Here is a 9,247-nt window from a genome sequence, read left to right on the forward strand (position 1 = left end):
AAAAATCCTGAAAGACATGCCACTGATGTGAGTTGGTCCCTCCACACAAACCTTACAAAGGAGTTCTGCTGTGTCTCAGTATCAGAAAATATTACTGAACATCTAAGATGTGCCAAGGTGCTAGGGACAGAGAAGCACAGTGTGCTATTCAGCAGCAGCATTTTTATAATGGGTGTTTTTATTAATGCCCAAGAGTTAAAATTTGCAGGGAGATGGACAGGAAACCCCATAGTAGTGTCAGGCAGCAAGACCAGGAGTGCTCATGCAGCAGGTTACAGTAAGCATTAAATGTAGCAAGCAGCCAGCGACACTAGAGGGCAGCACCTGCCCACCCAATGCTCCTGGTCCAGCGCCCTCTGACTTTTTTTATTAAAGATTTTATTTATTTGTCAGAGAGCGAAAGCACGAGCACAAGCAGGGGCAGCAGCAGGCAGAGGGAGAAGCAGGCTCCCCGCTGAGCAAGGAGGCTGAGGAGGGACTTGATCCGAGGACCCTGGGATCATGACCTGAACCAAAGGCAGACGCTTAGAAGGCAGACGATTAACCGACTGAGCCACCCAGGTGTCCCCTTAATGACTAACTTTAAAAGGTCATCTGTTCTAATGGCTCTCAATTCTGGCCTTACATCAGAATCACTGGGAAGCCTGTAAAAATACAGATTTCCTGGCCTCAGCCCAGACAAGGAGTCAGAATATCTAGGGGCAGAGTCCAACACTCTATATATTAAGTATCAAAAATAATCATCAAGCAATACAGCACCAAGGTCTGGGTGTATATTTAGGAGATACTGGCAACAGCCCCTCCCACCCTCCGGTTTTACTGAGATATAACTGACATATAACATTGTATTAAAGTGTACAACATAATGATTTATATATACATTGAGAAATGATTACCACTTAAGTTTAACATCCATCTCCTCACAGTTACGATTTTTCTCGTGATGAAAACTTTTAAATTAAATCTACTCTCTCAGCAGCTCTCAAATATACAATATAAAGTATTAAATATAGTCACCATGCTGTATATTAGATCCCCAGAACTTACTAATCTTCTAACTGGAAGTTGGTACCTTTTACCACATTCTCCCCTTTCCTCCACCCTTCACCCACTGCCACTGACAGCCACCAATCTGTTTTCTGTTTCTATGAGTTTAGGAGGTTTTTTTAGATTACATATATAAGTGAAATAATACAGTATTTGTCTTTCACTGTTTATTTTCACTCAACATAATGCCCTCAAGATTTATCTATGTGGTTGCAAAAGGCAAGATTGCCTTTTTATGCCTCAATAACATTCCATTGTGTATATATATGTACCCTATCTTCTTATCCATTCATCTATTGATGGGCACTTGGGTTGTTTCCATGTCTTGGCTACTGTAAATAGTGCTGCAATGAACATGGGAGTGCAGATAATGATTTTGTTTCCTTCAGGTATATACCCATAAGTGGGACTGCTGGATTAAATGGTAGTTTTATATTTAATTTTTTGAGGAACCTCCATACTGTTTTCCATAGTGGCTACACCAATTTACATGTCCACCAGCAGGGCACAAGGGTGCCCTTTTCTCACCAGCATTTGTTATCTCTTGTCTTTGATGACAGCCATTCTAACACATTTGAGATGATGTTTCATTACTTCTCCTTCTCCCTTTGCCTCTCCCCTGACTCATGCGTTTTCTCTCTCTCTCTCCTCTCTCAAAAATAAATAAAAATCTTTAAAAAATAAAAAAATTAAAAAGAAGAAATAGGAAAGTACGTGGAAGCAAATGAGAATGAATACATGACAGTCCAAAACCTTTAGGATGCAGCAAAGGCAGTCCTAAGGGAAGTATATCGCGATACAGGCCAACCTCAAGAAGCAAGAGAAGTCTCGAATACACAACCTAAGCTTACACCTAAAGGAGCTAGAAATGGAACAGCAAATAAAGCCTAAATCCAGCAGAAGAAGGGAAATAATAAAGATCAGAGCAGAGATAAATGATACAGAAACAAACAAAAAAGTAGAACAGATCAATGAAACTAAGAGCTGGTTCCTTAGCCAGACTTACCAAAAAGAAAAGAGAAACGACCCAAATAAATAAAATCATGAATGAAAGAGGAGAAATCACAGCCAACACCACAGAAATACAAATCATAAGAGATTATGAAAAATTACACACACACACACACACACATACACACACACACGGAATACTACTCAGCCATCAAAAAGATGAAATCTTGCCATTTGCAATGACGTGGATGGAACTAGAGTGTATTATGCTAAGCGAAATAAGTCTGTCAGAGAAAGACAAATACCATATGATTTCACTCATATGTGGAATTTAAGAAACAAAACATGAACGTAGGGGAAGGGAAGGAAAAATAAAATACGATGAAATCAGAGAGGGAGACAAACCATAAGAGACTCTTAACTATAGGAAACAAACTGAGGGTTGCTAGGGGGGAGGTAGGTAGGGGGATGAGATAACTGGGTGATGGGCATTAAGGAGGGCACTTGATATAATGAGCACTGGGTATTATATATAACTGATGAATCACTAAATTCTACCCCTGAAACTAATAATACACTATATGTTAATTAAATTGAATTTAAATTAATTTTTAAAATACACCTTTTTTCTCATTTAAAGAAATGCTACTAAATGTTCTGAAAATGACAGATTTCAGTTAAAAAGGAAAGAGCTCTCATGGGAAGGGTGGAGTGAAAGGGGTGACAGCAAAAGACTCATAAAATTTAAACCGATTCTATGTGATGATATTATGAAATATCCTCCTATAGTAGGTAAGTTTGGTTATCTCTAGCAATGACCTAACATAGAACTATATATGGAGGTTAAGAAATCAGGAACACAAGGAAGAAAGAGGAACCTTTCTAAGATTGTCCCATTCATACTCCTGGCTTGATGACAGGCTCATCACTCTGACTAGAATATAACTTTCAATGTATATAAACTTGTAAGAAGAGAATGCCCTGCCAGCAAATGGGAGTATGACAGGTCACTTGGGATTATATTTCCCAGTGTAAATTAGTATATTAGTATTATAATGTATGTCTCACATTCTTTTTTTAAGACTTTTTTAAAATTTAATTTTATTTTATTATGTTAGGTTAGTCACCATACATCATTAGTTTTTGATGTGGTGATCCCAGATTTTATTTTTAATTAATCTCTACACCCAATATGGGGCTCCAACTCACCACCCTGAGATCAAAAGTTGCATGCTCCAATGACTGACCCAGCCAGGTGACCCACATTCTTTTCCATTTAATTACAGTTTGTCCATTCTGAAGAAACCAATTGGCTCACAGAACTTTGACAAGATGGAGTCTTTCTACTTGTAAAGCTGAGGAACGCTGACTCCTACTTCACCCTCCTTTCTGTTCCTCCTAGTTGGTAGTTTCCATCCTCCCAGCCAGCTGCAGAGGCAGGGAGAGCAATCCTAAACATCAGGCTACTGCAATGACCACAATCCCCAGCATCCTCAGAGGAGAGTGAGTGCCACTGTTTCTCAGTCTCAGCTGCCTTCCTCTTAGGTGTCTTAGTTTTCTCCCATTAGTATCAAGTATTATCTATTAAAAACTATTTAATGAGGGGCGCCTGGGTGGCTCAGTTGGTTAAGCAACTGCCTTCGGCTCAGGTCATGATCCTGGAGTCCCTGGATCAAGTCCCGGGATCGAGTCCCGCATTGGGCTCCCTGCTCGGCAGGGAGTCTGCTTCTCCCTCTGACCCTCCCCCCTCTCATGTGCTCTCTCTCTCAGTCTCTCTCTCTCAAATAAATAAATAAAATCTTTAAAAAAATAAAAATAAAAACTATTTAATGAATAAAGCATGAGGAGTAATAAATGTTATCTAGAAGTGAATCCTGATCACTTGAAAGTTTTATGTTTTCAGCTTGGTAGGAAATAATAGGTAGTTATATAAAAATACTCAAAAGATCTCATAGTGTGCCTCATACAGACAAACTACTATATAAGTGTCCTATAAAGAGGAGAGAGATTATTTTTGGCTGAAGTGATCTGGGAAAGCTTCATGTAGAAAATTGCATTTAATCTACTGCTTGAAGCAGAGAGAAAATTATAATGTGTGGAATTGGAAGAGAAAGTGATCCAAATGCAGGAGTCAGTACGTACATAGAGTTTGCTGGTGTTTCTGTGTAATGATATGTGGGGATAACAGAAGGATTCTTGAAATATTTATTTTACTCTGGGTACATTTTATTTTGTATAAATTTTATCTCAGTGCAGTGAGGTTTAGACTTCATTTTGTCTTTGTGTGGTAACTGAGGTTTTGGATATCTCCTTGCGGCTGTATTTTTCTGCATGATGTGGACATAAACTGTGGAGACAGGTCTCCTGAATCTGACCATATGTGTTTCTAGGTATAAACGTCTGTGTGGGTGCATTTCTCTGCAGATATTTTGGTCTTTGCGGGTGTGTGCACATGCAGTCCTGAGACGATAGGAAGAAAAGACAGAGGAAGGATTAGAAGGGTGGCAGGGCAGGGGGGAACAAAGTGAGCTGTTGACGGGAACCTGTCTGAAGCCCAAATATGAAATTGCTATACATTATTAGTAATTTAAGTAGTTGATAATTCATTGTCACATGGACCTCAGAAGTTCTTTTTCTAATAAAACATTTATTGGTAAAAGGCTATTTTTTATCCATCAAAATGCCATTTTTTATCCATCACATTTATCTCTTTTCATTGTCCTTCCTTTCATCCAATTTACCCCTCTTTTTGGAGGTTTTTCTTTTAATTTCTTCTTTTTTTTTTTTTTTGCTCTCAAAAATAAAGTTTTATTTCTTCCTTTCCTTTCTTAGCCTTCCAGTTCTATCCCTTTCTTCATTGAAATTTTCTCTTTCTGTTTTTTCCTTTCTCTTCAATGTATGGTGCTAATGCCATACCCCACCCATACCCGAGAATCGATTGTTTTTAAATTGGGAAAGGGGGTACCTCTTGTTGTAAAGATATTTTAGGCTCAGTCTTGGGCTTTTGTCTTCACTGTCACTGCCACAGTCAGTTCATTCACTGATTCAACAAATTTTAATTGGGTGTTTTTGTGTATGTTAAAGGTCTTGTTCTGATTACTGGAGAAACAGAAAAAATACCTAGTACGCCAACCAATTATATTAATTATCATCTTTATTGAAATTAACCACCTTTTCTTTTCTCCAGACATAGGAGAAAACTAAAAGACAGAAATGCAGAAGTGATTTAGCTAGTTTTTTTTACAGGCACCTACTATATATCATTTTAAGAAAATTGAGGTAGTAAATAATCATCCAATACATTTGCATATTTTTTCATATTTGTTAATATATTGCCACTCTAGGAAATGAGGACAAATCAAAATTATGTTTTGTGAGCAGTATTTCTACATTTGTTTCTTAGAAATAGTTCAGGCATTGAGATATTTTTATTACTTAACCTGATCATTTGTTTAATGATTAAAGTTTTAAAGTCAGTTAAGAATCTGGAAATACAATTTTAGCTAATATATTATACCCTTATGACTTCTAGAATTATAAGAATTTCATAAAATTAAACTCCTTTGAAAAGATATCCATTATTACCACCATTTCATTTATTTTTTAATTTTTTTTAAAGATTTTATTTATTTATTTGACAGAGAGAGAGATAGCAAGAGCAGGAACACAAGCAGGGGGGGAGTGGGAGAGGGAGAAGCAGGCTTCCTGCCGAGCAGGGAGCCCGATGTGGGACTCGATCCCAGGACCCTGGGATCATGACCTGAGCCAAAGGCAGATACTTAATGACTGAGCCACCCAGGCGCCCACTACCATTTCATTTAAACTAATATATACAGGGGCATCTGGGTGATTCAGTTGTTAAGTGTCTGTCTTCAGCTCAGGTTGTGATCCCGGGGTCGTGGGATCGAGCCCTACATCGGGCTCCCTGCTGGGCGGGAAGCCTACTTCTCCCTCTCCCACTCCACCTGCTTGTGTTCCCTCTCTCACTGTGTCTCTGTCAAATAAATAAAATCTTTAAAAAAAAAATTAATATATACATATCTAATATGTATATCATTGGTAGAGAAAATATATTTCAAGAAATAATGGCTGAGGGGCGCCTGGGTGGCTCAGTTGGTTAAGCCACTGCCTTCGGCTCAGGTCATGATCCTGGAGTCCCGGGATCGAGTCCTGCATCGGGCTCCCTGCTCAGCAGGGAGTCTGCTTCTCCCTCTGACCCTTTCATGCTCTATCTCATTCTCTGTCTCGAATAAATAAATAAAATCTTAAAAAAAAAAAAAAAAAAAGAAATAATGGCTGAAAATTGCCTAAATTTAATGAAAGTTATAAATTCACAATTCAAAAAACTCAGTGAAGCCTAAATAGGATAAAATAAAAGAAACCCATTCCTAGACCCATCATAATCAAGATTCTTAAAACCAAAGAAATCTAGGAAACAACCAGAGAAAAACAATATGTTACAGTTCAAATGGTTGGATTTCTCATGAAAAACCATATAGGCCAGAAGACGGTGTAACAACATCTTTAAAGTGTTTAAAAAAAAAAAAAACAACACTATCAATCCACAATGTTATATCTAGCTAAAATGTCCTTTAAAATGAAGATGAACTAGAAACATTCTCACATGGAAGAAAACTAAGAGAATTTGCTGCCGGCAGACCTGCTCTAAAAGAAATGCTAAAAGAAGTTCTTTGGACGTGATCCCAGAAGGAAACTTTGAACTTCAGGTATTAAGGAAGAGTAATAGAGAGGGTAACTATCAGGGTAAATAGACTGTTTTTCTACTATCAAAATATGTAAGAATGTTGAAAGCAATAATTATAACATTGTATTTATATGTAATACATAAGACACCTTTTTTTATAAAGGGAGAGGATAAGGACTTTTACAGTTATAAGACTTCTGTGTTTCACTTGAAGTGATAAAATATTAAATCTAAATAGACTGTGTGAGTGCTAGGTATGTATTTTATAATTACTGGAGCAACCACTAAAAAATAATGCAAAGCTATATAGCCAAAAAGCCAATAGATAGATTAAATAGATAAATTAAAATAGGATACTAATAAATATGCAAAAATTCCAAAAGAGGCCAGGCATAGGAAAAAAAGGAGCAGAAAACAGAGAAGACAAACAGAAAAATAATATAGTAGTACACCTAAACCCAACCATTTCAATTACCATAGTAAATGTGAATGGTCTATACATACAAATTAAAATATAGAAACTCTTAGATTTTATTTTAAAAAGATCAAGCTGTATAACTATATGGTGCTTTCAAGAAACCTACTTTAGATATAATTATACGTATATGGAATTATACACACACACACACAAGTTGGAAAACATATACTCTACAAACACTAATCAGAAAAAAGCCAGATTAGCTCTTTAATATCAGAAAAGTAGTCTTCAGAACAAGGAAAATTACCAGCAGTAAAGAAGAAAATTATATAGCTATGAATGGGTCAACTACCAAAGAAGATGGAACAATTTTTAATGTATATGTAACCTAAGGACAGAGATCCAGAATACATGAAGCAAAACCTGACAGAACAGAAAAGAAAGACAAATGCACATGTATAGCTGGAGACATCAAACACTTCTTTCTCTTTCATAGGTAGATAGAAAATTAGCAAGGATACAGAAAACCTAAACAAGGCATTAACCAAGCTCACCATATTGACATTTATTTTTTTAAAGTTTTATTTAAATTCCAGTTAGTTAACATACAGTGTAATATTAGTTTCAGGTGTACAATGATTCAACACTTCCATATGACACTCAGTACTCATCACAAGTGAACTCCCCTCAATCCCCATCACCTATTTAACCCACCCTCCCACCTACCTTCCCTCTGGTAACCATCAGTTCTCTAGTTAAGAGTCTGTTTCTTGGTTTGCTCCCCCCTTTTTTCCTCCTTTGCCCATTTGTTTTGTTTCTTAAATTCCACACGAGTGAAATCACATGGTATTTGTCTTTCTCTGACAGACTTATTTTGCTTAGCAAAATACTCTCTAGCCCCATCCATGTCATTGCAAATGGCAAGATTTCATTATTTTTTCATTATTTTTTAATGGCTGAGTAATATCCCATTGTATGTATATGTATATATGCCACATCTTCTTTATTCATTCATGAATCGATGGACACTTGGGCTGTTTCCATAATTTGGCTATTGTAGATAATCCTGCTATAAACATCAGGGTACATGTATGCCTTTGAATTAGTATTTTTGTATTCTCTGGGTAAATAGTAGTGCAACTGCTGGATCATAGGGTAGTTCTATTTTTAACTTTTTGAGGAACCTCTATACTGTTTTCCAGAGTGGCTGCACAGTTAATTCCTACCAACAATGCAAGAGGGTTCCTCTTTCTCCATATTCTCACCAATATTTGCCATTTCTTTTGTTGTTGATTTTAACCATTGTGACAGGTGTGAAGTGATTTCTCATTGTGATTTTGATTTGTATTTCCCTAATGGTAAGTATCTTTTCATGTGTCTGTTGGTCCTCTGTATGTCTTCCTTGTAAAAATGTCTGTTCGTGTCTTCTGCCCATTTTTTAATTGGATTATTCATTTCTGGAGTGTTGAGTTTTATTCTTTATATATTCTGCATATTAACCCTTTATCAGATATATCATTTGCAAATATCCTCACCCATTCCATGGGTTCCCTTTTAGTTTTGTTGATTGTTTCCTTCACTGTGCAGAAGCTTTTTATTTTGATGAAATCCCAATAGTTTATTTTTGCTTTTGTTTCCCTTGCCTCAGGAGACATATCTAGAAAGAAGTTGCTATGGCCTATGTCAAAGAGGTTACTGCCTGTGCTCTCTTCTAGGATTTTTATGGTTTCAAGTCTCACACTGGCATTTACAGAGCACTTCACTCAACAAGAGCAAAATGCCCATTCGTTGCAAGTGCACATGAAGTAATTCATCAAGACAGAACATATTATGGGCCATAAAACAAAACTTAAATTTTTAAAAACAGAAATTGTACAAAGTATATTATCTCACCATAACAGAATTAAACTAGAAGTGATAGTTTAAGGACTAGAAATATATCTGGAAAATCCCTAAATATTGGCTATTACAAAATGTTGATGAAAGAAATCAGAGAAGACCTAAATAAACAAAGAGACATATTAAGTTCAAAGACTGGAAAAGTTAATATTGTTAACATTTCAATTTTTCCCAGATTGATCAGTTATTTCCAGCAGGATTTTTTTGTAGATTTATATGGACAGGCA

General features: G+C 36.6%; 1 long non-coding RNA gene across 1 annotated transcript in view; it reads left to right on the plus strand.

Annotated features, from left to right (window-relative positions):
• Positions 1-4,627, plus strand: part of LOC145717055 (uncharacterized) — a 7,522-nt gene extending 2,895 nt beyond the window's left edge. Inside the window, exon 3 of the long non-coding RNA XR_014140035.1 lies at positions 3,285-4,627. This is a non-coding gene — a long non-coding RNA (uncharacterized LOC145717055). The remainder of the gene's footprint in view (positions 1-3,284) is intronic.
• Positions 4,628-9,247: the final 4,620 nt, after the last annotated feature.

The sequence above is a fragment of the Leptonychotes weddellii genome, chromosome 14 (genome assembly GCF_054177405.1).
Source record: "Leptonychotes weddellii isolate Sample4059 chromosome 14, ASM5417740v2, whole genome shotgun sequence".
Lineage (NCBI taxonomy): Eukaryota > Metazoa > Chordata > Mammalia > Carnivora > Phocidae > Leptonychotes > Leptonychotes weddellii.